Source organism: Syngnathus leptorhynchus, chromosome 9, assembly GCF_054491065.1.
Source record: "Syngnathus leptorhynchus isolate UIUO chromosome 9, UIUO_Slep, whole genome shotgun sequence".
Classification (NCBI taxonomy): Eukaryota; Metazoa; Chordata; class Actinopteri; order Syngnathiformes; family Syngnathidae; genus Syngnathus; species Syngnathus leptorhynchus.
In genome coordinates, this window is record NC_141203.1 from 9,779,997 (window position 1) to 9,807,908 (window position 27,912).

At 38.1% G+C, this 27,912-nt stretch overlaps 1 protein-coding gene and 2 long non-coding RNA genes across 4 annotated transcripts in view; 1 reads left to right on the top strand and 2 right to left on the bottom strand.

Moving 5' to 3' along the window:
• The window catches only part of epha6 (eph receptor A6), a 92,306-nt gene extending 79,359 nt beyond the window's left edge, over positions 1-12,947 (bottom strand). Inside the window, exon 1 of the mRNA XM_085919750.1 lies at positions 12,802-12,947. The gene's annotated coding sequence lies outside the window, so the exon portion shown is untranslated. The remainder of the gene's footprint in view (positions 1-12,801) is intronic.
• Positions 12,948-17,803: 4,856 nt separating this feature from the next.
• The window catches only part of LOC147051079 (uncharacterized), a 33,744-nt gene continuing 23,635 nt past the window's right edge, over positions 17,804-27,912 (bottom strand). For both annotated transcript variants that reach the window (XR_015067227.1, XR_015067226.1), the window contains 3 exons: positions 25,567-25,649; positions 19,873-19,920; positions 17,804-19,432 (listed from right to left, as the gene is read on the bottom strand). This is a non-coding gene — a long non-coding RNA (uncharacterized LOC147051079). The remainder of the gene's footprint in view (positions 19,433-19,872; positions 19,921-25,566; positions 25,650-27,912) is intronic.
• Positions 17,964-27,772, top strand: LOC147051080 (uncharacterized). Its single transcript, XR_015067228.1, has 3 exons — positions 17,964-18,197; positions 19,302-19,469; positions 26,739-27,772. It is a non-coding gene; the product is annotated as an uncharacterized LOC147051080 (long non-coding RNA).

A 27,912-nucleotide genomic window follows, 5' to 3' on the forward strand; every position in this document is an offset into this window, starting at 1 on the left:
GATTAAATTTTGATTAAAAAGTATACAAACCATGTTCAAATGGTAATAAAGAAAAAAAAAAATCACAGCAAGGTAGATCATTTCAAAATCTACCAGTAAAAGGTTTGGACCCACTCTTGCATTGAATAGCACAAGAAAGTGTGTCTAAATCTTTGATTGGTAAACGAAAAAATGCAAAGTATAGTACTGTGAAGTGGTAGCAAACACTCAAGCTCATTCTTTTGTATATATCAGTTCTTCTTACTTCAGACAGTAATTTATTAATGAAATGAATGAGTTATTCATTTGAAGGCCTATTCAGCTCTCTCAGCTCTAACAAAAGGTTGATGATTAAGTATTGAATCCCAGGAGCCAGACTGTAAAAAGGCCTTGTAGGTGATGATGAGGTGCATTTTCAAACGGGATTGGTGTTTTAGCTGGGAGCTTGTAAAGATTATTGAGACCTGGAGTGAAATCGTCTCACAACTAAGGGTCAGTTACCTTTTGGAAACTGAAAGGAACTTAGAACGTAAATAGTTATTTTTTTTGGTATGATACTTTAATATTTGTTTATGTGAAGACACTGGTCATGTTAACTAAAACTGACAAGAATAATTTAACATTGTAAGAAACTAAAACCTATCAAAATTAAACTTTATTTTGATAAATCATCGCACATGTTCAATAAATCACGTCTATAAATTTTGCAGGAAATCAAAATGTCCCAACATTGAGGTAACTTATAGTTAATCAAAATGACAACTTTAGTTACACATTACTCAGACAATGTCAGAGAAAGACTGAAATGACAAACATGTTTTTTTTTTTATGCCAATACCAAAATTTATTCTAAGTCACAATGCTGACCCAGATAGTCTCTGTCTTACTACTATGAAGATATTTTGTTTGCATTGTACTTTTCATGGCTCCAGTGGTAGAGCAGGATGAAGATTCAGCCGCTCCACCACCACTCTGCTGTGTCTGAGGCCTCTCCCTCAACCTCCCTCAACCCCCCCGCATGTATTCAGTGTGTCTGGTGTGTGTTTGTTTGGCGTTGTTTTGATTGCCAGTGCTTGTGTGTTTGGGCTGTGCTGGCTGAGCGAGTGTGCCCGGTGCAGAGCTGATGGCGTGCCAAGTGCTCCCTGCGGGCTGGCTGTGCCTTCCACTCTGCTCAGCCACCGTGAACGCCAAGCCGACAGACTGCTGCAGGGGGAGAACCACTTCCTTTCTCCCTCCCTGTCTCCCCTACATTCACACAAGGCTGCATAATCATCCACATCATTTTTTTTCTTCACTTACTGACCATCCCAATTTTATATTTATTTTTGCCATACATCGTTTGTAGTATCCTCTTAACCTACTGCCTCCAATAATGTTGAGTATAGTTTAATCATTCTAAAGGTTGGATACAGTATTCATAGTTAATTGGCCCCACAATACAATTAGCATTTACAACAATGACCTGTGAAGGCTATTTGATCCAAATGAAAACAAAATCCTACCTCTTGGATTGCACAAAGATAATAAATTTGATATTCAAACAAGCTACATTGGACACACAATGTATGCTAACAACCAAATCACTTAAGACACTTAAAGTTCTACAACCTTTGCCTGCACTACTCAATTAGCTTAGAACAAAAATACTATAGTGACGAATTTCAAGCGGTGGGGTCGTATTTGTTCACCCGCAACAATTTGTCATTCATCGCACAGGATGCAATGTTTAGTAACATTTGTCCTTTAAAATTAGCAGGAAAATTCAGCTCGGACAAGGAATCGGGTTCGCTAGTGCTCATTAACATTTAACTCTAATTACCAGGCTCATTAAAGCGTTGAATTAGTTGCAACATTCATTCAGCCTCCTCTCTGTTTAATCGTGAAGCAAATGGAGCGTCACAAGTTTGAAGTGATTACTATTGAGATGGAAGTGCCATGCACGGCCCCATGAAATGTCACTCAGCTGCCCTAAAAAGAGAACGGAGGAAGCTCTGGGAGCGCTTTACTTCCACATGGTAGGAAAGCTGTCGTGTGTGCTCACGGACACACAAAGAATTGCGACAAGATGATCATTCCAAATATGCACCCGTAGCCTTTGAAATGGTTCATAACATCTTTTGTAGTATTTTTTTTTTGTTTTGTTTTGTTTCGGTCACATGCTCGGAATCAGTGAACAATGAGTATTTTACTCATTTTACTTTACAAGTGATAATTAAGGCCTTTAGGCTCATTATTTACCTGTATCGCCTAAGTACTAGCCTCTGGGTGCAGAGCTGAGCTTTATACAAATGAAGACAGGAAACACAATTTAAGATGAAGGAAGCTGGGAAGAGTAAATATCACCGCATGAAGAAAAACACAAGAGCATAAAGTGATGCTTGGTATTAAGAAGGTCAAGATTAAGCAACTCATGGTGTTGTGCCTTCAGGTCATAACCTTGAATAGGTAAAGTCTTATTGAGTAATTGATTGGTGATTAAGGAATATTTTAAGCAAATTAACTGAGTGGCCGGAGGGTGTTTTCATTTAAACAGCCCCGGTGCACCTGAAATGTTGATAGCTGAAAGTAGACTAAACGTTAGAGCCACTAAGAGCAGGTCTAATTTGCGGCGCAGAGGGGTGTAAAGCAATTTTGGTGGATTTGGTTGAGGTGCTGGCAGACAGATTCTGATTTTGTGGATGTGTGTGGGTTTTCTAAATGTGATCTATCATCAGGGCTAACTTTACATAATCTTAAAGTGCCGAACATGCAGGACAGTCAGGTTCAAGAAAAACGTTTTTACCCATTGCATGTGACAACAAACAAACAAAAAATATAAACAAAGCCTTGTGTCTCGCTGCCTGAGGTTGAACTCATTCATTTTTAATTGGCTTTGAAATTTAGCTGTAAACACTATACATATTAATAAAGCTAATTAATTGGCAGACTAAAAAAACGAAGTGGAAAATAAATTTTTAATTGTGCTGACAAGTTCAGGGAGAGGTCATGATCGTTCACACTGAAAATGTGCAAGGGAGGCAATGTAACACTGATGCAACAACACCCCAAAAACATTCTTCCAACTAGAACAAACTATTCCTGGTTTTACTCCATCAACGCACACCCCTTGACTGTTCACCTTCTCCATTTCATGGTTGTTTTCATCATCTCATTGCTTGACAAGACAATGGATAATAACCCTGTGATATCACAGACACCAGCAAATGAGAGTAATCAAGCTGTCTTGTCCTGGTGCCGTTCAGGTTCACTCATCAAACCCTAATTATCACCCAGGAAACCAATGTTCCGCTTTAATTATTCTGATGAATGAAATAGTACAGAGAGGAATCAGTCTGCAGCCAAGTGGAATAACAGCTTTTAGTCATAAAACACAGCAGAGTAGGAGGAGGAGGAAAGGTGACTTCAGGGAGAGGCGCTATGAGGGATGTGACAAAGGTAATGGATAAATTGGTTTCAGCATGGATGAGGAGGAACAAAAAAAATAGCCATACGAGGAATGCCGTGACAGGAGCAATCCTCAAGGCCAACAACGGACTTTTAAGTTGTGCTCAATATTGATGCAGTCATACCTTTTGACTTTTAATGATTGTTTGTTTTCCCTCAGGACTTGGCCTTTTAAAGGGAGTCATTATATTTTTCATTGGAAATCCAGGAGATGATTCAAACATCTATTGGGCTAACATTTTGTGCACTCTGCTTTTCAGGCTGACCTAAAGACTGAATATTAGTTCCTTCTATTTGAAATCCTATGTGGATTAATTATTTTAAACTACAGCAGATGTCTTCATCAGCATTTATAGACACGTTTCAATCTTGGACTGAGTCAGAAACTAGCCGACTAAACAAAAAGTGTTAAGTTTGAATCGTTGCCCCATCGCGTGACTCGCCTCCCTGAAGCCTTGGCACTGCCTTAAATAATAAATCAGATGTAACAGGTACTGCCAAACTATTCTTTAGAATACATAATTCATCAATGATGAAGACAAAATTAAGTGAACTATGCATATGTGTGTGCTCAAGACACGCTCACAAATATAATTCTCAATTTATGCCATCATCTCTACTTTCTGGCAACAATTCTGACTCACCTTTCTATTTGACATAATACCCAGTAATAATCCATAGTGTTAAAGTGGTAACATTTAAAACAAACATAATGTTGGCACTGCTGAAATTTTTCAAAAAATATAAACTAAAAAGTCTTGTTCTGGTTGAGGGCAACAAGTCCTTGCTCCTTATCTGCAGCCCAGCTGAGTTGCTTCATGCTATCGGCAGGCTGTTATCTCCGTCCCCCCTTAAACCTCAGCATGGTGTGAGCTACCCGCACCCTATCAGTGACTGTCCTCACAGAGAAACATCCATGGCCGCCGGGTCTTCTGAGACCCCGCTTTCACCTCTCCTTGGTTTTCCTTAGTCGACCTTGTTGGCCTGTTTTCCTCACCTGCTGTCATTTTTCTTCCCATCTTTCGCTTTCCCCTTGCTGTCAATGTTAATGGCATACCGGTTGTATGTTTCAAAACAAGCCCCCAAAAATGTAAATTCAAAGTGCTGTTGTAATATAACGCATCCATCTTTTTACATTCAGGTGGTAAATATGTCAAAGCACGGGATGAGGCTTTTGCTTTTGTTACGTCTAAATTAATATATAGTTGCTTCAAAAGCTTTGAATTTTCGATGTTACTAGACGGTGTTTGAACAATAAGTTACTAGGCTTTTAGGTTGAATCTAATGGTCACTTGATGGATGGATTTAAAGTATGTAATGGATGTAATTTGTATTTTTTTATTTTTATTTTTTAGTAGTCCACACAGTCCATAAAGAATGTTAGTACTTTGCCGCCCCAATTGCATGTTTTCTCATGCTACAAATGCCACATTTGTATTCATCGGTGGCTGTATTTAGAGCAGACTGCACATCAGGGCCAACCAATTATCCCATAACAATTGAGAACATGCATATTAGAAATGTCGGATTACAAAAACTAAGAATGCACATTGCATGCCTTGCAAAACAATAACTGGAGGAGGTAGAAAAAAAAAAAAAAGGCCACACGGTTATGACAAAATCAAATGGTGACTCTTTCGAGAAGATACACTACTGTATTTGCTATGCAGTCAAGTTACAAACAGAATAACAAACAATAACCCCATCGAGATTTTTTTAAAAAATATGTTAGATATATTGGAACCATAACAGCGACAGAGTGAGGAGTGCTTGAGAGGAAAAACATTCAGATTGTTTTCTGACCTACATATCGATTTTAAGCAGCTTGACAGTCTTTCATGTTGATCACACTTTACTGGAAAATACGACAAAAAGATTTTCCATTAAAATTATGATCCCTTGAATTTACATAAATCACAATTAAAATAAAAAAAAGTGGAAAGTGCATTTTATCTTGTTGAATACATTATTTGGGTAGCAACTAATTTTTATACTTTCACACTCAGTAGTTAACGGTGAAACTGACATTAACCAAAGCTGACACACACAAAAATAATATAATAAAAGAATAGGAAATAACTGAAGCCCCCCCGCATCTTCATAAGGCCTCCAAGCGCGACTACTATTGAGAAAATGAGCATTGCGTGCATGTTAATCTGCACTGACTTGCTGTGTTGGAAACATCCAACCGGCTGTACAGTGCCAGGCTGACACAAGCTCAGGTAGCTGGGGAGAATAGAGACACGGCACCGTTTACAATGGGAGTAATTATTCGAGTGGCGACAGTGACAGCAATGCTAATGAGTGTTGACAGCCACACCCCCCACGGCTGTTTGTCCTAATAGGCTAAACATCAGGCACTAAGTGATTGGCGCGCTCACGCTCACACACACTGCTATTTTTGTTTAAAGATAAGCATCACATAATTTAGCCATTTTTTTGGGATGTTTGGAGAGTGTGACCAAGGGAACACAACATTGCCATTGCTAATAAGCAAACATGCCTTGGTATTTTTTCCCCAGAGGAAAACAAAAACAAAAAAAAACGTATCGAAAAACAAACAAATAACCTACGTTTGCCTTTAATTTATAAACATTTGAATTTGCTGCAGTTGATATTGCTTTTTAATGTGTGGCTATAGAAAACTGTCTGAAATGAGAGCAAATGTACCAACACTGTAAAAATCAATTAGGGCCACTTGATTGGTATAATGAGCTTTTTTCAGCAAAATGCCAACCACGCCACATGATCGGCTCATTGTTAAGTGGGAAAAATGAATGAACTCCAAGAGGGAGGATTGAATCAAAAAGGGGGCTACAAGGGCAAAGGCATGCAGAGAGGATAATTTGCACTTTCAACTCATTTACTCATGTGAAGGCAGAGAGACAGATGAGTGCAGAGAGGTGGAAAGGGGATAGAGAAGGAGGAAACACAACCGGGTCAATGTTCAAGTAGTTTGATTGTATACTTGGTAAATGCATTCAGATCACTTAAGTGTCATTAAAGGCCAAAATGAATACATTTTATGTTCAGTCAAAAATGATTTAGATGGTTGAAGTCAATATTGGATTTTGTCAAATAATGTGAGATGACTTGCCTGGACCTTATTTTAAACTCTTCACACCTTTCTTATTAGCTTCTTCCTAATATAAATGCAAATTGAATGAAAGGAATAATTTTGACTTCAAATGACAGATTTAATCCACATATCCATTTCCTTGGCATGGTATTTTATTGTTCAGTGATTTAAAAGGAAATCACACCTCATAATTTATTCCTTACTACCTCAAAGCCAGTTTAACATTTTTACAGCATCTAAACAAGATATAAAGGCAACAACCTTAGGTAAGCAAATATGATAATTATTATTTTTTTTGTCCGTAAACAAAACCTGGTTCTTAATAACTGGCCGACAAAAAATGTCAAAACACTTATAAGCAGTGATCTTAAATAACTTTTGAATTCTATGTTCCTAAATCGATAATTATAAATCGTTTCTCAAGAAATCCGCTTTGGGAAAATTGTTCTCAGGAGGCAGCGGAAATGTGTCTCAGTTCGGAAATAGTCCTGTGGGAATTATGCATGAATAATGAATTTATCTCGAACATTTTTTTCTGCAGTTATAAGCAGCCTGTGCATGTAGCTTTTTTGGAATTTATGTAATATACACAAGTGAATAAATCAGTTGAATCATTTTGTAATTTCTTTGAGAAGGGCACCACAGTTTGAAAAAAAAGGACAAGCTACACAGCAGATACACTGCCACAACACAATGGCTACAATCCACACACCTGGAAAAAGTTAAAAGTTTTTGCCTTACAAATGAGAGCACTTTTTCCCATTTAAACACTGCTTGTATTTTATTTAATTCATTAACTCTTTTTTTAAAGCATATGAAATGTGAGGCTATTGATAATTTTTAACAAATACCAAATTCGGCCTTCATCTCCAATGAATGCTAGGTTGAGGTTAACCGAATTTCATTGTTTGTACTTTTTTAATGAAAAAAAAAAAATACATCCATTCAAAAGCTTCTTTGTAAACACCAGCGATTGCGCCAACATAGAAAACCGTAAACACATGGACAGAAACACGGTGTTGACTTGCGTGACAAAAAGTAATTTAACAAGGTTTCTCCTCTTCTTGCACTGAAATCTTTGGCACTGTGGTTTCACCTCACCTACAGTGTCACACTTTTTGATGGTGACAGTTTGCTGGTGCAAGCAAAACAACTGTTTTTGATGTGTGAATTGAGTGAGAATGGACACAGGGTGGAAAAATTGACCAGTGGCACCGGAGATAGTTTTTAGCAATAGGTGCTCACACACAAACTTAAAAAACCCCAACTAATTTTACTTATATTTCCATTCATTTCAATAAGGAAAAATTGTTGTGATGTGATATTTAACATAGCACAAATTAAACATCTATCTCAAGGCACCACTTTATAGTGATATGGATTGTTATTTGCCACACAATTACTTTTGCAACATTATTGAAGCCCACTGATGTTGATGTGCAACCTGCATGTTAAAGTGAGGCAATTATGGTAAATTTAGATGGCACTCTGAAACGTGTCGTGACACAATCCTGATTGTCATCTGGAATGAGCCTCCCTGACAGTCTGTCTCTTGCATATCGACTTGAATGTCAATGACTGATACCATTTTACGACAAACGTGTTTCACATCTGAGCTTTGAGAGGGATGCCTACTATGTCAATTTAAATGAGTGTTCCCTTTAAAACTACAGAAATATATTTAATAGTGAATATTCTTCATCTTAATGCTTAATAGGAAAACTTGGATGAGATTACAGTTCGTGAGTAACATTTCCGCTATTGGTCGCAGGTAGAAGATCAGAACCATATGATTGAATGTGACACTGACCATGACTGTGCAATCATGCGACATTCATGAGACATCATTCCTCACCTGTATACTGGGCGGAAGCTATCAGGCAGACACGAAGTGTCCACTTAGAGATTTATCACCGACTTGATTGAGAAAACACAAAAAAAAAAAAAAAAAATCTGGAGGAAAAAAAAAAACCTATGTTTTTAAAAAAATCCTTACAAAGGACCGCGCAAAAAAAAGCGACACGACTAAAAGCCCCATGATTCCAAACTACTAAATGCGCTATCTACATCGATAAAAAACTCCAGATTGAGGTGAGATGTCCCCTCCGCTAAATCTCGTGGAATAAAATAGTACTACAAACACATTTATTTTGAAACTATGTGTGTAAAAAAAAAAAAAAAAAAAAAAAAAAAAAAGAAAAAAAAAGCACAAATGAACATGTCGTTGGCAATTTGGTGCCAACTCTGCAAATCCACTAGCATGGTATGTATAAAAATATCTTCAACAGTAGTACATTTGAGGCTAAGTAAATCGTGGTTCCAAGCAGCGAGCCACAATTCACCATCCTGTCAACACCAAGGTGGCGATCAAACGGAGCGGTTCCCCTTCAGTGCCTGGGAACATACACTTTGATCCTCTTTTGGCCTGACCTGTTTTCGACCTCATGGGTTGAAACAAAAGGTCTTTGGTCTCTCCTCAGACCTTAGTAAGGTATTAGATTGCTGCAAAAGCTAATGTTTGAAGTGAAGGGAGGATAGGAAGAGACCAATTAATGAATCAGCATCTAGGTTTTTAGATTATACATTTAGAAAAATAAAACATTAGGAAATTAAGGAAACAAATAATTGTCGTTTTGGACTTTGGTGAAGAATACATTCACATCACTGTGCTTCATGCAAACTAATAAAAGGCTGTCGTGCTGAAGAGCAGTCACAAGTTCATTTCCCAACAAGCACAAACACTGATGCACACATACACTCCAACGCACACACACGCAGCATCCATCCCTCCTCTGCAGTCGGACATCATTCTGCGTGCCTAATAGGAAACCTACTGCACTTCACCTCGTATCCCATTACCCTGCCAATCATCATTCCCACCGATGTCAAACTGTGTTGGGACTCTGTGGAAGGACTGTGACCTTGTATCACAATGCTTCAGTCAGAATGGAACAGAAATATTTATACCTGCCAGACAGATAGACTGATGTATAATTCATGGCTTTAAGACTGGCTGTGCTGACCCTGGACTCTGCAAGATGGAGACTTCTCAGGGTTTATGACACCCTCATTAATACTCGGTGGGGACACTCCCCTGAAACAGGTCCGGTGTGCGTCTGGAAACAATATAGGGGTCTTTGGTTTGTGCATGGGCATGAACACAGTTTTTATGCTAATGCATTCATTGTCTTGCTGTATTCATAACCGGCTGCCTCAATTGTTGGTTTTGCTACCTGACCATTAACATATGCTGGGATGCCTGTAGGATTTCTCAACCCAGCTATCAATTTGCTGTCACTGCCCATCTGAGTTTAACTCATTGGGGCAACAGGTGATGCCATTTTCTTATGGTTCGGATTTGTATCCCAGGTATTATTTATGATTCTTTTCTCCACTTTTTTTTTTTAACGATCCTTAATTGGCCAAAACTAAATGGCACATCTGGGGGGGAAAAAAAAGCCAAAGTGGGCTAACAAAGCATAGGTCTGAAAGGTACTCAATAAATAAAATTGTTCTACTGGATTATAAATGTAATTGGAATTTTATTTACCTATATACCAGTACTTCTGACCTCTTGTGAATCTTTTTTTTTTTTTTTTTTTTAAACCATTTTTAAATTTTACTTTGACATCAATGTATACAACATTTTTTCTACTCTGTACACAGACAAACAAAAGTTTCTTTAGTATTTGACTAAGGTAATAAAAGGGGTTTAAAAAAAGTTTTGGGGAAGAGAGAAAAGAATGATTATGTTATAAAGTTCCTCTACCCTCACTTTATAGTCACATTTGGATGCCATCAAACAACAATCATATCAGCAAAGAATCTCCACACGACGTTGATTATTATTTGCATCTAATCCGTGCATACCTGATGGAAAAAAAAAAAATGGAGAATGAAAATAGCTTGCTGACATCGCCATGTTTTTGCAACAAAATGGATGTCGGGTTAGCTCACCGAGCTCATGTCATGAAAAATAATGTAAGCAGGAGGAAAACAGATGGGGTAGCGGGATTGCTATTCAGTCAGAGCGGGCATTGTGTGCCATCTGTTGACAATAAGATGGCAGCTTTACATTGCAGACGATACACAGGGGGAGCTACTATTTGGCTGCAATCATCCTTGTTAGAGCAGATAGTTATTTTCGGTAAGTAGCTCATAAGTGCAGATGCAATGATGCTTGTTGTTCAACGTGGGATTAGAGTTGGAAAGTAACGCTGGAATTACAACAAAAACAACAAAAAAAAGCTTGTAAAGTAGTGGAGCATATGCCCAGGGCTGATCACAGCCTACATAAGCACACATAAATTTGCTAAGGTTTTTATGCGTTGAGTTTTTTTATTTATCAAATTAATTGTATTAAAACTCCGCCGCAAAATTGAACCAAACAAATGTAGGAGATATTGCTCAAGAGAACCCGGTCGTAATCATAAATCAGGCTAGCAAATCCCGAGCTACATCCTGAAATATTTTTTGTCCACACAGATGAGCTCTAAAATCAACAGTGATGATTGTGAAACACAATTTTTGATTTAAAGAGTCGTCCTGGGTTTCCCGCTAATAGACTTCCTAAAGGTCGAGGAGTTTCCCCAGAACAAGTTATTAAGCCTGCCTGGGAATCGCACTCTCTCAAATCCAGCGATAAATGCAATTTATATGTCCCTTAAAATCAGATGATAATATCCACATATTAACCAGACTCATTGTCCGTTATGTGAAAAAAAATCCAGGTTGCCAGCACATAGAAACAAAATGAACTAAAGTGTTCATTTACTTCACATCACAGACATGCCGAATACATTCAAATGGGCATTTGAAAACGAATACAGTGAGTAGTGCAGACACAAATTCACCAAGACAGATGCATGGGTTCATCTCTAGTACAACTGTCTCATTTGCATTAACTGCCGCTCGGTTGTCAGTCATTAGAACGTGCACAGACTTGCGGCACGCCGGACGATGAAATAGTTGGTCATAGTTACAGTAAGGATAAACGTTATTCATCTCATGAGGCAAATTAAGGAATGCATAGAAATGCGTGCGCCATTGCGTGATTGACATGTCGACGTGATAAGAATGGAATTAAATAAAAATAACTAAAATCATTCAAGTGGACATTTCCATTTTGTTTTATAAAAGTATCGGCAAGTTGATTTATGCCATAAGAGAGAGTCTCTAATTTGTGCAACATTTTACTGCTCCATGCATGAACAAGCAATGATAATAGTAGCTGACAAATAATTTGTTTTAAAATTTATTCTACTCCTATTTTCATCATACCTACGCCAAATATACAAGACAGCCACAGAAACAAAAGTAAATAGTTGGATTTCTTCTTAGCACTCAGATGGCTCCCTTTTGATGAAGGGAGCCAATTCTATTGGAAAAAAAGTCATCAGCGTTCCTTCCCATAACAGCATGCAACAAGGCAAACACCCTCTTCCATAAAAATATTTTTTAAAAATCATCTCTGTATTTCTTGCTCTTTCGTCCTCTCTTTCGGCAAACGGGAAAATGGAGATAAAACAAAGTGATGGGCCAATGTGGGCGAAGGGTGTTTGAGATGGTGGCGCCAGAGATGATGGGATGCAAATGGATGCGTGAAGTGTTTACACGTGCCTAATTCCCACTTGTCAATCAATTTGAATGCTCAGGAGAGTTTAGAATCAATTCCATTTGATGGGAAGAACGAGTCAAAAGGACGGTTTTCAATGGGAGCTTTGTGAGAGAAATATGCTGATTGGGAATTTGAAAGAAAAAAAAAAAAAGGAAAGATTGAAGTGTTTTGTCTCACAATGGTAAAAGTCTCAAGCGGTGTATATATTTTTTTTAGCCCTCACCATTTTTAGAAAATGTATAAAATCCAACACAGTAGCCTTGGGAAATTTTCACATTGACCATCTGTGATCCACTTGATCTTTAGGGCAAGCAATTTTAAAGGCAGCTTTACACACTGGTGCGCCACTTGAAATTCTATTTTGACAGCATTTATGCAACACATTTTAAATCCGCATACAGGTTAAAGTGCACGTGTATTCAAACTCGTATATGGATGGCGGTGTTCCAACCCGACCCCAAAAAGTTCACTGCAGGCGTCTATTTCAAGACCTATTTAAAAGATGTGAGTACAATAAACTCATTCAAGCACTGAGATTTGAGCCTTCTTCATAGGCATAGAAGTCTGAAAACTATTTCGTGATGCCGCATGAACTTATATTTAAATTATTCCCTAAATGTCCAAAATTAGCCCCCCATGTGCCAATCCTCCACACTCCTAACCACAAATTAAAACCTCCTACCTGGATGAGGCCAGCCACCACAGCCATTATGCCGCCCTTCAATTGGGACAGCTACAGTGTGAGAGAATCACGGGCAGCTGGGACATAGCAGCAAAGATTGCACGTAGGAGACAATGTAGGATAGAAATAGGGAGCTTACCAAACTGGCGCACTGATGAGCTGTCATCCGTATTATGCAAATGAAAAGCAGCTGGTTCACACAAAGGTCAACCCGAAAGGAAGTCGGTGCAGTGGCAGCCAATCACGATGGCCGCTGGCTGTCACAGGCCCCAGCTGCAAAACATGAGGTTAAGTATAGTTCCATTTAGTCGCACATTTCAGGTATTCTTTGGTTTCCTTTTTGATATTTATGAAGCATAAGAAAATTCTAGTCTTGTAAAAGTCTTACATCTAAAAAATATTCGTGCTATTATGCGCAATGATTGTAAAATATTGTAATCCTAATCACGGCGTTCTTAAAATAAAGGAAACCTTGAACGAAAGACTTTCACACTAAACATCTTTAAAAGTTATGAAATGTCTCAAGTGTCCTGGTATTCATCTCATATTTTCCTCAATTTCTTTTCAGAAATGTCGTATCCGTGGTCAACCTTAATTCTGAGGTTACTCCCCAAGGCCAAGTGATGGATCCTCTGAATGATGAAAGCTTTTTTTTTTTTGATGTGCCTAATTGATCCACATCTGGGAATAAAGCGGTCGAGGAGGTTGAAAAAGAGTCTGAAGCACAAAGTTGAGGATTATGGAAAGCTAGCAGAGTCCAGGGGCATGCTTCCTCTTCTTTTGAAATTTGCATATCAAGGTATCACAAATTGCTGCATTCAAGTAAAACATCTGCCTGCTCTTAACTGATTGTTCTCAAATTGATGAGGGACATTTTAGACTGTAACTATCCTAATAAAGTAAGTCTTAATACTCCTCTAGCAATTTTATTATTATATTTATTATTATTCCAAAGTAAAAAAAGTAAAAATAACAGTTGGTTGTGTGGAATGCTGCTGGAAGTCAAAATGAAAATCAAAAAGCTTCTACAATGATTTATTCATGTCATGCTGCAATTCTGATTAAGTCATTGAGAGAATCATAGACAAACAAAACCGAATGGACAATTCAGCAAAATTTTTACTTTAGGCCTATTTAAAATTGTATGACAGGACTCCAGAGAGTTTCAAAAGAATTTTAATGCAGAGTTCAGATGAAGTTTAAATACTGTAATACTATTTGGAGGGCGGGGCTCCGTGGAGACATTTCTGAAAAGCAGGAACAGTATGGTCTCATTCCTTTCATGAACTAACTGCAGTCTCTCATTCTACTGTAATTTTTTATTGTCTATTATTTCATTCATCAACACATTAAATATATAACCTTATAATATATGAGCAGTGCTTTTAATTATGCTCTCAAGATTTATGACAAAAGTCTGCATTAATACTCATTACAAACATAAAGGAATGATTTAGCACAGTTCATCTCTTTAAAATGCATAATATAGGCAGCTGCTTATTTACATGCGGTCTTATGAACTAAACCAGTAAAATTAGCTACAAACTTCGACATCTGGACGCCGGCATGAACAAACAAGGCCGTTCATAATTGAAACATAAACTCATGACATATATGAGTTGTCATATATAGACTATATAGTCTTCGATATTCATGTCTCACACAGTCAGTGTGGATACATTTTTTTTACGAATATATTTATTATTATTGTGGTTGCAATAATCGTCATCAATTTAGGCGGTTTTATTCAATTGTGCAGGGGTTCCTAATAAACTGATATAATGTGGTTGAACAAAGGATAATAAAAACCGAAAGAGAGGTAAGGCGCACACCTCAGTTCTTGCATTGATTAACCCTGCTAATGTGCTAATTTAGCCTGGTAAATTTTCTCTCTGCAACACCAGTCTCATCAAGGACCAATTAGCTCCTCCGCAGCCCACAAACATCTATCATAACGAGACAGACACACTCATCGTTTCTCTTTAATGCTGCAATCCACGGCAGCTCCCCGCAGTCGATAGCGTTCCTCATGCGGAACTACGGTAAAATCGTGACCTTCCTGCAATCAATAGGCTGCAAACTTTGCTGAGTGATAATGCCAATTGCCTTTTTTTTTTTTTTTTTTTTCGTTTTTGCATGTAATACTTTTCATATATGGCTTTGATGAGGAAAAATGTGAGACTCACTATAATTGGTTGGTGACAAGTTCAGTTGAGCTAAACCGCAAACTTAAATAGGACAACTGTTATTAAATAATGGTAAAAAATCTGTGATTATTTACAGTTGTGTGTGTTTGCGTTTATAAGAAAAAAAAAAAGACATATATAAAGCAAATTTCACACTCCAGCATATTTTCCTCGCACATGGATGTGGATATTTACAAATCTAATATGCAGAATACAGATGTCAAACTCTCTGCATAGAATGCATGTATTTCTATAAAATAGTGGACTAAATTTTGATTTAATCTTCATGTATGTGCAGATTGTCCAGATGTGCATGGTGGAATAATTTGCCAAAAGTAATGTTCATCATAAGAAAGCCCCCTAATTTTGGCTCACTTATATAAAAACAAATCTTAATTTCCACAAACCTCCAGTGAAAACAAAACACTTGAATCATAACAATCTGGTACAACAGATTTTGCTGTTTGGCAGGATTTTGTTATCAGACACAGACGGCTGCCCATTGAGCATCTCCGAAGAAGAGGAATATGGCTAGAGAATATGCAGAGACGCACACTGCCGTCATTACTGAATAAAGCTTTGGAAAAATGCAGGCGAATAGCGTGCGATATGTGAATTAGGACAAAACATATTCACGGTAAAGATATTTTTTTGGGGGGTAGGTTGGTTTAGCTATTTTTTTGTTGTATGGCTTCACATGTTCACATTGCCCCTCATACATACCTGATCGTGCATTCACACATTTACCGCACCATCTGTCAGCTTGCTGATTCCAGAACAATAAGTGGAATTTCCCTCCTACACCCGCCTCAAAGTGGAGATAATATTTCAGCCCATTTGCGCTTCTCATGGAATCATAGATCATGTCAATTTGTAAGCAAGCCTCATTTATCTAACCATGTTCATATTTGCTGGATGTAAAGGCAGAGTTTAGAAGATACAGGTTGCTGCTTTATGACATTTTCTAATACAGATGATTCACAATTACATTCCCTCCTGTGGAGAATATCTAATTAACCCAAGCTGCAAGCCCTTGGACTGTGAGAACAAATATACCGAGACACGGTGGGGGTGGGGGGTGTCCGTGGAGGGAGGGTAAGCATGTTCCGAATGGAGCAGCTGCGGGAGTGAGTCTAGAAACTTGTTGCTGGGAAACGGCATTGGCAACAACTGAGTCGTTAGGTCAGAACAATTCAGTGTCTTAATGCCCAAAATAAACCATAAATAAAAATTGTGATGATGCAGATATAGAAGTCAGTGAAGTACATGCAAACAGGTTGAAGGACTCTAAAGGTCAGAATTGAGATTGGTAAATCAGGGTACTTGAATATAATTTCTAATCAGCTCGACTCACAAATGTGGTATCAAAAGAGTACAGGTGAAAATTGAAGAACTTTTGGTGCTCCTTATCGTCTGAAAAATACGGAAATTATTACGGTAACACACTGTCCGTTTCATGTTCTGAGTTTTTTCTGTCATTCAGTGCCAACGTATGTTTTTGGCTCCCCTCAGCATAGGAAATTAGGTAGTGTGAGCAACTAGGCAGGGAGGTCTTAAGATCCGCGTCTGCACCAGAAGGACGCCAGATTGTTCCTCTTGTTCCATTGTGTGAATCTGATTGCCATCTTGCATCCTGTCTCACTCCAGTGACATTTTTTGTTCTACTCCCTGTTGGATAGTCTTTGTTTTTTGTTGTCCCTGTTCTCTGAAGTTTTCGAATCTTCCCGGCAACCCTTCTTGTTCGCTCTGTGAATCATCGTAAGCAACGCGTTTCCCTTGTCTTCTCCTTTTGTTGTTATGCTTTTGTTTGCTTTCACCTCACACCTTATTTTTTGTTGTTTTGGTTAGCGCCTTTGGGATAGCATTTTTGTGTCATGTGTTTAACCGTTACAATAATTGTGAATAGTTTTTTTCGGCTAACTCCAATCTTTTTTAACCAAATACATAATGGCCTGAGCAGTTAAGATGTAGCCAGAGCCAGTACAGTGGTAATTTGCAAGCGCTGACATGTTAATCAAGACCTGATTTTTTTCTGGAAACGCAAAGTAGGAAGATATACAGAGGATTGTTGCAGGACAAATTATGGCACACTTTCTAGTGATCAATGAGAGCTGCAGTACAGCACCAGCTGTGTTATCATTGCTTTTTCATCCCCATCTGCCACTACTACTGCTGCTAAACCTGACACTGTTTCAATCCGCTGGATGTTACTACCCAGACAACACACACACATATATTGCATTTGATTATCACAGCTGTGTTGGTGCTTTTTATTTTTGGATGTTAACATTTTTTAACGTGTTCTCAGCATCTCGACACATTTCAATGGAATGGAATGTTCTTTCAATTTGGATCTGATATGGAGTATAGAATATAATCTAATGGTATAAGATTTGGTTTGTCCTGCAATGGGGGTGTTCGTATTTTTACAAAAGTAGAGAATGAAGAATGCGCAGAATCGGCGAGTGGCAACCGTACATCAATAACATCTTCTGTTGTATCTCATTTGAGGTCTACTCAAGATTTTGTTTTACGGTGAGTAATAGGTGAATCCCGAAAAGATGAATGAGTCATTTTAAAAATTTGGTTGCGCTGAGATAAAATTATCAGTGAAGGAAATTCATTTGACAGCATGCAAAATATTATGCACCATGACCCCCAGTAACCTCAAGATTCTTTGTTTAGATAATACCACAGATCTCTTGCTTTGACATGAAAGGAAAATCCATGGCCGTTTCATCAAGATCAGCTGTAAATTGTGGCTGAGAAATGACCTTTGTCAGAAAGTATTGAAAAATTGGAACAATATTGCACAGAATAGCGTTTCCTCTCCCGAGAAGACTTTTCTTTATTTTCTATCATCAACACTATTTGTGACTTTTTTTTCCTCATATAACATGCAGAATGAAGGTGTTCATATTCATGGTTCTACAATCCTGCTCAGAATGATTTGTAAAAAATAAATCCCCACGCCAAACAATGATAACTCTTTAGGTCTTTTATCATATTTTGCTAAAATTGTCATCTTGCATTTGAGATTGTGCTTACTTTGAACACCTCTGTTATGCCCATGCCCATGCCCACTTACTTTTCATTTAGTTCCACAAAACAGAAAACAACCCAAGGCATCCCTCAAGCAAGACTGCTGAATTTACACATTTTTCCTCAGATGGCAAAAGAGCTGTTTACCTGCCTGCCATCATCTCAGGGGTGAATGTCAACTCTAATCACACACTTTAATTCTCGCCTGTTGTGTTTTGGCTTCAACTTGGATTTGTTAAATACAGTTTTGCTACACTGTAACTGCAAGAATGATTCGTAAAGAAAGTGTTCCTGTTTTTGACAATTACTAACAATAATTTCATCGATGTAAAAGTGATTTAATTTAGCAACTCAAACAGGCTATCATAAATTGATTTTCCTTATCATAGGACATTTCTGGAGACACAGTGTATTTGTTTTTACTTATTTAAGTTGATGCAGCTATTTAGAAAAAGCATTAAAGCACAACAAATTGCCTGCACAATCAAGATGTGGCTTAAGTCCCAACCTGATTGCTCACATTTGCGATGTGTTGTGGGGATGGAATAGAAAATGTCAAAACAAAAGCTCAGTCCTTTGGGTTGAATACATTCCTGTTTTTAAATTTTGCCATTTTTCTTATCTGAGATGTCACAACAACATCTCGAATATTTTAAGACAGTGATGTTCTGGTACCTCTGGGTTTTCAGAAACACGGGAGGATTTTCTACTATTACAAAATCCCAAACAATGAAAATGAATTGTCCTCTGATAAATGTCGGTTCACCCAGAGGACAACGTGCAGTGCTGCAACTTCTACAGAAAAGATTAGAAAAAAAAAATCTCCAAAAGTGATAGCCACATCTCATTTGCATATTGCACAAAACACATTTTGATGATAGTATTTAACAATGGACAGAAATGCAAAGTACAAAAATCCAAAGTTGATCTTTGTGATTAGCTTACATCATCACTCACATTTTGGGTTTGTTGATCACCCCTCACAAGACCTGTTCTGGAAAATTCTCTCATTTGAGATTGTAAATCAAGTTAAAATCCAAACACCATGAGACCTTTGGATAAAAGACGCAGCATGTTCACCAGTCTAGCGGCATTCTCTTCAACCTTTGTGAACAACCTCAACTGGGATTCACATCACTGAACAAAATTTCAGAGACTCATCATGAAGATAAATGCAGGTTTTACATGTTTCCTAAGTATCAGCTTGACTGCAAGCAGTCGAGTTCACCGCAGGGGTACTGCGGCCCTCACTGTCCTCTGTCATCCCGGCAGGAGCGGGCAAATCAGAGAGAACAAGAGTTTGATGGACATCCTGTGGAATTGTCTCAGTCAGGGTTCCATAATGGAGATGTGCATCTGCTGCATCATGCAAAGCGTTCACACAGAGCCCGTCCACAGAGACGCTGCGGATAATCAAGAAGAATCCAAAGAAAGAACAAGGTTTGGAATTTGAAAAACCATTCTGCTACTATGTTAATGTCACAAGCTTCACATTCGGTTAAAGTGTAAAACAGTATACATGTCATGCGGCTTTTGTATTTCTGAGAATATACGTGCTCGGTAAAACAGGCATACTGCTTGAGAAAAAGTCTTCCATGAACATTTTTAAGTGATATATAACCCACGGTTAGACGTGAAAGATGAAAATGACGGCACGTATAAAAATGTCAGCGCCTCTGTCCACACGATGACTGCATATAAATAAATTTAACCTAGGACCATGAATCACTTCCATATAGGACCCCGTCGCATTTATTTTCGGCAGCCTTCACGAACAGCAATACCAGCTGCAAGACAGTGATCAATCTGCATTATATTTACAAACTACTAAAACAACACTCACCTTTTCTCCTTGTCGTACAGCGCAAAGCATTGTGGCTGAGTTCAGGAGCTGGGGACAGAAAGCATTAAACTAAAAGGTCATTGCTCAGTTATTAGGCATGGCGCTGTTTGCTAATAGCTCTGCCCAGAGAGGCAGCTATTGATCAGGACCTGTCCCCGCTCCAACAGGGAGGATTACACACATTTCATTTGTTCTATCTAATTGAGCAGGGTTCACCTTGCGGGGAGTCCTCGCGCATGTACACACGCCAAAGCACCTACAGTATATGCTTGGTTTAATCCTAACATGTGCACATGTGGATACAAAGAAACACATACGGTTGAAGCAACAAACAATGGAAGCAAACATTGTGGTTCGGTAATATTTGCATAGTGGACTGCGGATTTTCTATGGTCATATAAATATGTTGACAGTAGTGAATCAGTTTACATGTGTCACTTATGATAGAGTTAATCACATAACTCTGAATAAATAGTCCTGAACATGTTTTCTAGTATCATATGCTTCAGACTGTATGGCACACTGGATGAGAAGGTGCACTCTCAATGAAAAGGTCTATTTTGGGAAATGTGAATATATATATCAAGGCGCCTTGGGTTACAAGGTGCCCCAGGTTATAAGGCGTAGTCTCAATGAACAGGTCTATTTGTAGAAATTTCCATACAAGGTGAACTCGGTTATAAGGCCCAACGGACTATAAATGCATTACTGCAGATTAAGGAAATCAAACCGGACCAGCAAATGAGTCAAAGTTTATCCAATTTCAGTTCGACATCCATTCATTATGTGCACTGTTGATTTTTGAGAAAATTAACAGATTTTAAGTGCAGCTTATATTCAGAAAAATACAGTTAATCATCAGTGGATTTGAATTTCGGCGAGGCCCTGCGCTCAATCTCTATGTTTATCTGGACGATCTAATCAGATTGAAACAACTAATAGGGTTCTTAAGATCTACTGGGGCATGCATCAAGTCATTTGAGGTAGCCGTATCGTACCGGAGGGGTATCGTAGCATTTTATTGTATAAACAAACATATTTGGTTTATCAAGTTTAGTCAATCAAGAATATCAGACAGAACAATAAGCAAAAGGAGAACCTGACGACGCCAACCACTATTCCAAAGCCATTCTTTTCAAATATATACGTGGAATATCCTCCCAGTATTCCCATTGTTCATATTCAATTTCATTTCATGGCTCATACGTTGATCGTTATGTAGAATTTGTGATCTGGATGCATTTTGAATCGAAAGACCACAACTTAGCAAAATGGAAGTTTGACTTTTGTTTAATTCATCAACATCTTGCACCATTTTTATAATCCTTCACGGAGCATTTGATGTATTGCTGCAGTTGCTGTAAAGCCTTTGTTTTGTGGGAGGTCAATAACTCATCTGTGATCACGCAGTGTGACCGTTGTGATGCACTCTGATCGAGAGAGTATAAGACTCTTTTGGTGATCAACAGCAAATCTGTCACTGCTATACAGAGTGACACAACCTTAAGAAGCATCTTCAGCGGCCCGATAACTTACACAGTGTTTTATCACAGCACGAAAAGGTTCTATAGGGCAGTTGGAGCACACATTCATCATTTTATAATTATGCATTATATGCAAGGGCTTGGCATGTTGACAAATTAAGCAATCTGGAAAGGCACAAGGATGCAGAGGGCTTAAAGGAACTATTATCAGATAAGTTTGAACCTCAGTGCACTGCATATTACTGCCAAAGGCGTATTGCGTACTCTAACATGAGGATCCAGACTTAAAAGATACACAGAGGATGTCAATCATTTTTGAAATTATAAACCACCAGACCTTAACTCATTTGTCTCACCCACTTAAATTTAGTCATCTTACACAATATATCAAAATAACACAGTAAAGTACAAATCCGTAAAGATCGTACTAGAGTTGAAAAATATTTGTAGGCTGTTACAAGACTTCTGTTCTTGATATTACACAACAGTGCTGACCTACTGCACCATGGACAGTTTCAGTTTCACAGCCAGTGTCCATTATGCACACGGCAGATTAAGGGTCTTGTGAAGCCTAATCGAGACAGAGTCAGATTGCCCTCAATGTGGCTTCACTGGCTCTTAATGAGGCCATTTTCCTACAGCGAGGATCACTCAAGGGGAACTAATCTCTAGTGTGAGGTCCAGGGAGGGCAGAGAGTATGAAAATAGCAGCAAGACTTTTTGTTTTTATCGATTTTGTCCGCTGCAGGCTATCAAAGGACCAATCACACCTGTGTGTTTTTACAAGTAGTAAGAAATTGTATGATTTTTTTTTTTAAGTAAGCCTAACTGGAGGCTTACCATTGCTACGGATTTCGATTGAACGTCTTTAAATATAATCGATTCAAAGGGAATCCAAGCAAGTTTGGAAAGTGGAACAGCAAACCAGGACACATTCAGAAAGTAATGAACACAGAATTGAAGTCTCAAAAAGACAAAAATAAATGTAATATTTTTTCATACTTCTTAGTGTCATCTATCAGTTTTTCTAACAAACTAAACAATTAATTATTGCAGTTGTCGATAAAAAAAAAAATCTTATCACTTGAAAGGCAGGCAGCTACATAATATTGTTGTCTATAGTATGATAATATTTTTCATCAGAGCAGGTTGTTTTACACACATAGGCAGTTTGCTCCTCTCCATTGTCAAAATACATGCTGACACATTCACTTGCACATTAGCATTTTGACCTCTGACACTCAGAGGGCACTGGGAAGTCTCATTAGTCACAAAATGCAAAGACACAATTGTGGAGAAGGTTGGCAAAAATGGAATTTCATGGAATAGTTGCTGTCAGTGAAAAAGCAAGTATAGCATAGCTCATTCATATTTTCCAGAAGAGGTGGAGGCCATTAGCGCCTAATAATAGCGCAAGAATAAAATGTTATAGTGATAGCTGACAAAGACCTTGCCGAGACACGCTGTCCGCAGTGGATTACAATTTGGACACTTAACAACTGGCCACTTACTTCCATTGACCTGTTTCTGTGGGATATTTTGAGACGTTTCATTTCCTGACAGCTCCAAAAGGTTATGATTTACATAAAGGAAATGTGAGTTTGATTAAGCCTTTATTAATGAAGGAGGAGCCTGGCGAAAAGGAAAAGATGTGTGGTTGGAGACCACAAACAAGTTGAAGCCTGGGCTACATATAGCGGAGATGTATTGTATTAATTATTATGCTATTAATTGTACAGTAAGTGTGTTGGACATGAATGCCAACTCTTGTAAAAAGTCCCGTGGTGAGCAAGGTTTTAAATGAACCACTCCTGACTCCCTCTAAATGAATTTAGATTATATTAGTAACAAACAACCTTAATCTTTTCGGCTGTTAAAGGGGCAGTGTGTAAATATTTTTGCCAGATAGCACTCAACTAATAGAATGCAATTGAGGAACTATTTTTACTAAGTTTGTCTCCTTCGGGTATCTGTAGTAGAAAGATGGTGGTGAGGCATGTCAGCGTCCTGTATGATGAGGCGGGACTCATGTAATATAATTAGCGACCAACTAACTACAAAAATATGTTAATGTAAAAGAACATATATTTTTGCCCATTATTAATATTAAATTAACATTGAAACATTGTCTTTAAGCTCTAAAATGTTTTGTCAAAAGCAACAAGCCAAAACAATTGGTGGAAAAATACAAATTAAAGTGAAACATTTGCGGATGATGATAATCACAGTGATGAACAAGACACTGCAATAATAATAATAAATAAAAAAAAAACAGTCCATTTTATTGATAAATGAGACAGTGATTTTGGCCCGTAGGTGAGTGAATGCAGCATAATCTGTTCCATGGTGGTGGCATGTCTCAAATGAGGCAATGCATGAGCAGGTGTGAATGAGTCAATTAAAAGTTTTAATGACAGGGAGGCTATGATGATGGAAAGAGGAGGTAGGAGTGGATCCGCATACCTAAGTGAGAGACTTTGTTCCAACGACGCACTCAAGTGCGTCGAAACGCTGCCAAGCTCCAGCTTATAAAGCTGACTAACCGTCTATCTGTCGCTGCCAGTTTGCACTTGCTTCGTCTGTGGGGTCTCCTTTTAGAACTTTGAATGGAAGTTCTTAAGTGGAGGAAGTTCGTGAGCAATTTAAATTGTAAATTTGAAGCATGAAGTAACATTTGATTGGACTTGACAGTGTTTGCATTTACTTTGTGGCTAGGACTAACCAGCGCATTGTAGCTTGCATAATGAAACATCTGTAATAGTTTGCATTTGGGCCCTAATATTGTATTATAAATGTCTTACATTGGTATCAATATATTGGTGAGAAATTTAGTAAGTCTGTTGACTCTTCCCCAAAAAATTGGACGGGGCTGTTAAAAATAGTGACCTAGTTCTGATAAAACATTTTTCATTCTGTGCAGATGCTGAATTTTGCTTTATATCTGTTTCATTTTCATTTTGCGACCAACTCCTTTCTCCTGCTCACTGAGTAGGCCTTGTCCCCAGGCCAGACGGGATAATTAGATTTGGGAATGCAGGGAAAAAGTCAACGCTCTTGCCAATACAGTCACACATGCCCAATACGGTCTAGATTATGCAAATCAGCAGCTCTTGCTTCCTTTGAAAATGTACAGAGATAAACAGAGGGTTCAGACAGAGGACACCAGAAAGAGTCGCATCTTCATGCTGTAAAAGAGGCAGCATCACTCTCATTAGGTTTATTGGTTGTAGCTACTCTACGCTATGCTTTAGCAACTTCGAGAAGGTATTTTTTAACTGGAATTCAACTGCCTCACAATCCCATCTTTATTTTGGTCTTGAAACAGCTGTTTAAGTATGCGAGTATTGCAAAAAAAAAGCAGTTAAGGGGGAATGAAAATTAATTTGTTCAGCATATAATTATTACTCATATGCTGGGCTAATAGGAATGGGGGTATGCAGCTGATATAAATCCAATTAAGAGAAAAAGCATAGCGTGACAAGGCAGTTGTTGTGGTGTCTGCATTTTAATTCAACAACCCCCCCCAAAAAATCAGACCTGGCCATTTTCTGCTCGAGTGTATGCACTAGAGCAGATAGCAAAGAAGTTTCTGAGACTCAACCGTCAACTGTATCAAAGCATCATTGACATTACGATTCCCAACAAACAGTAAATCTTAGACGTGGCTCTTATGGTAGCCAGAGATGATTGAAAATGGTCGTGTGTTTCCTTAGTAGCCTTGTGGGTGATAGCCTGGCCTCAGTCATCTATTAAGCAATCTTATTAACTCAAACACCATGCTTCATCATTAGGCTATTACAACTCTGATGTAATCTTGTCGGTTTTATGAATTAAATTACCTGTGTCCTACATGAATTTAATGGAGTCTTTGCAAGAATTTATGACAGCTATGGGGCGATCATTGAAAAGGAAATGAATAATTCCTCCGGGATCGAAAGCACCTTGTTTAAGCTCGTGCGGGTGAATCAGTAGCCGATTCCACTTTCCAACCAACAGAGGCCAATTCAAACAATGATCTATTTCACCTGTCTTTTACTGGGGTTCACATTTAGGCCATGACAACTTACTCCAAGAAAATAACATGTCAATAATCGCAGAGCTGCAGACATTCAGCTGCCAAGCTTAGACAGAGCATAAATAGCCTCCAGGCATGACTTGATGAGAAATTCTACCAGGCTTGGAAAGAACCTGGTGAACATTTGTATTTTACCTGTTGTTCTTTTTGGGAACATCGAGAAATTATTCTCTTTGTGGGGGGGGGGCGAGAAACCATCCGGTGGGTTCATAAGATTTCTGGAAAACAAAAAGTAAAGTAAAATTTCATCACAAACAGTCTCCAAAAAAAATAGATGTACTGTCCGGTGTAAATATTTCTCAGGTGAACCAATTAGTGGATAGATAAGCATAGGATAAAAATGAATAATACACTTAGAATTCATAGCATGGTTCAATAGAAAAAATACCAGACGCGACTGTTTATCTTCTCACTAATGGCTTTGTATAGAAAAGAAATGTTTCATAACAAGAGACACAATATTTAAAAAGTTCTAAAGAATCAAGTGAATGACATTTGACTCTTTTGCAGCCTTTTGCCAACAACTGTTTGATAAACGTTTGTTAGAAAAAAAAAAAAAAAAAAAAAAAAGATTCCAGCAGGCCACTGCACCATGCACACATTTCATCAGTTTGCTGTTTACTCCGCCTGCGGTGATTCACAATCCATGACTCTGCTCTTCTTGCATGATGCATACCTCAGTCATTGTTCAACTCTGCATCTTACAGCCACAGACACAAATATCAGTTGAGGAAAACAATGTTAAGTATTAACAATAAAAAATAACATTAGTCGACATACTTTGAAAATACATTTTGGAACACATAATGCCATCCATGAATTAAAGTTACTGTTGGTCATTTTTTAAATCTTCTATATCATCCTTTATTGGTTATTTACATGTGGTGAGCTATTTTTAGAACAGGTCTGCAGGCTACTTATGTGGTTCTTGGCTATGGAGTAAGTTTATTGTTCATACATACCAATCTTGAAAAAAATGAATGGAAAAAATAAATAAATAAAAAGAGGATGAGCAGTACATAAAACGGTTGGCTGGATTGATGGATATTGTCCCTGTGATCACACTTTGATGTAGGCAAATGTTTAATATTGTCTGTTGTCGACAGAAGGCTTAGTAGACCGCAGAAATAGAATGAATCTGAAGAATCTTAACTGCACAATAAAATCAATACATCCGTTCGAATGTAACAGTGGCATCGTCTTTGAGATGGGAAGTTGTTTAGGCTATTGTTGAGTTTTTCTGCTTGAATGACACATGACTGAAACAAAAGCAATTTTTTGTGTGTTTTTTTTTCCCCCCACCTAAGTGCCTTCAGAGGAGCAACAGGGGATGGAAGGCCCTTGGCATTGGCTGGTGCGTTTAACGGACTGGAAACAAGGCTTCATATTCAGCAATTTATGATCTCAACATAGGAAAAGCAGTATGGAAGAAAGGATAGGGGAGGGGATAATAGGAGAGACCTCGGGAGGTGAAATGAAGGACATCGTCCAAGACAAACTCCCATCAGACGATGTCAATGAGAGACGCCCAGCTAACAGGAACAAATGGGATTGCTTCAATCTCAATTTCAAATGTCGTTTTAGAGAGGCTCTGTTTTGTGTTCACTTTTGTTCCCGCATATTTGACCTCCAAAATGTACAGTTTGTTACTCAATGAATGATAACAACAAAAAATACAAACGTATCGTATACAAGGCAAATATGACAAAAATGTTTGAAAAGTATTAAGCAAATTCATGTGGTTAATTTCTCTTTCCTGCCATCTCTCTTTTTCTTCCCCCTGCTGTCTGGCAGTTTAGCAGTTGGCAGAGTCTCCCTATCTCCTGACAAAGATTATGTTGGCAGGTAGTAGGTAGGTGATTAATCCGTCTGAGAGGGGAAACAACATTAACCTGCCTCTCAGCATTTGCCACCGCATCACCTTGCAGAAAATACATCGCTCCAACAGTAAATTAGCCATATAAAGCTTTTATAAGCTCAATGGTATTTCTGACATAATTATTGAATGAATTAAAAAGAGCACATTTACCCGGGATGCTTATAATGATCACATCAGCATAGTTGGCTGAAACCTTTTAACCATAAAGGGTCAGGTCCAAAACTGATGAGCTCATCATTATTTTAGTACCCACACATTTTTGTGACATTTTGTCTCATGGTGTGTTGTGAGATTTGATGATGTAAAATGAGTGTTTAGGCTCAATACAGGTTGGGAAACACAGCATTAATCTCAAGATATTGAATATTGATCTTCAAAGGGGAAGGGTATGGTGCGATCTGTCATTGTTAACTAATCATTACGAGCTGTGAGTGATTCCACGACACACACTGGTTCAATGTTTTTAAGTCACATGCTGTAAAGGTGTATTTAGACTGAATAACAAACATTTTTTGAAATAAATATGTTTTTGCACATTTCATCTTTTGAATACATCCCTTAACCTTCTCCTACCTGTCTTTCTTTACCGCCCAGCACTCTCC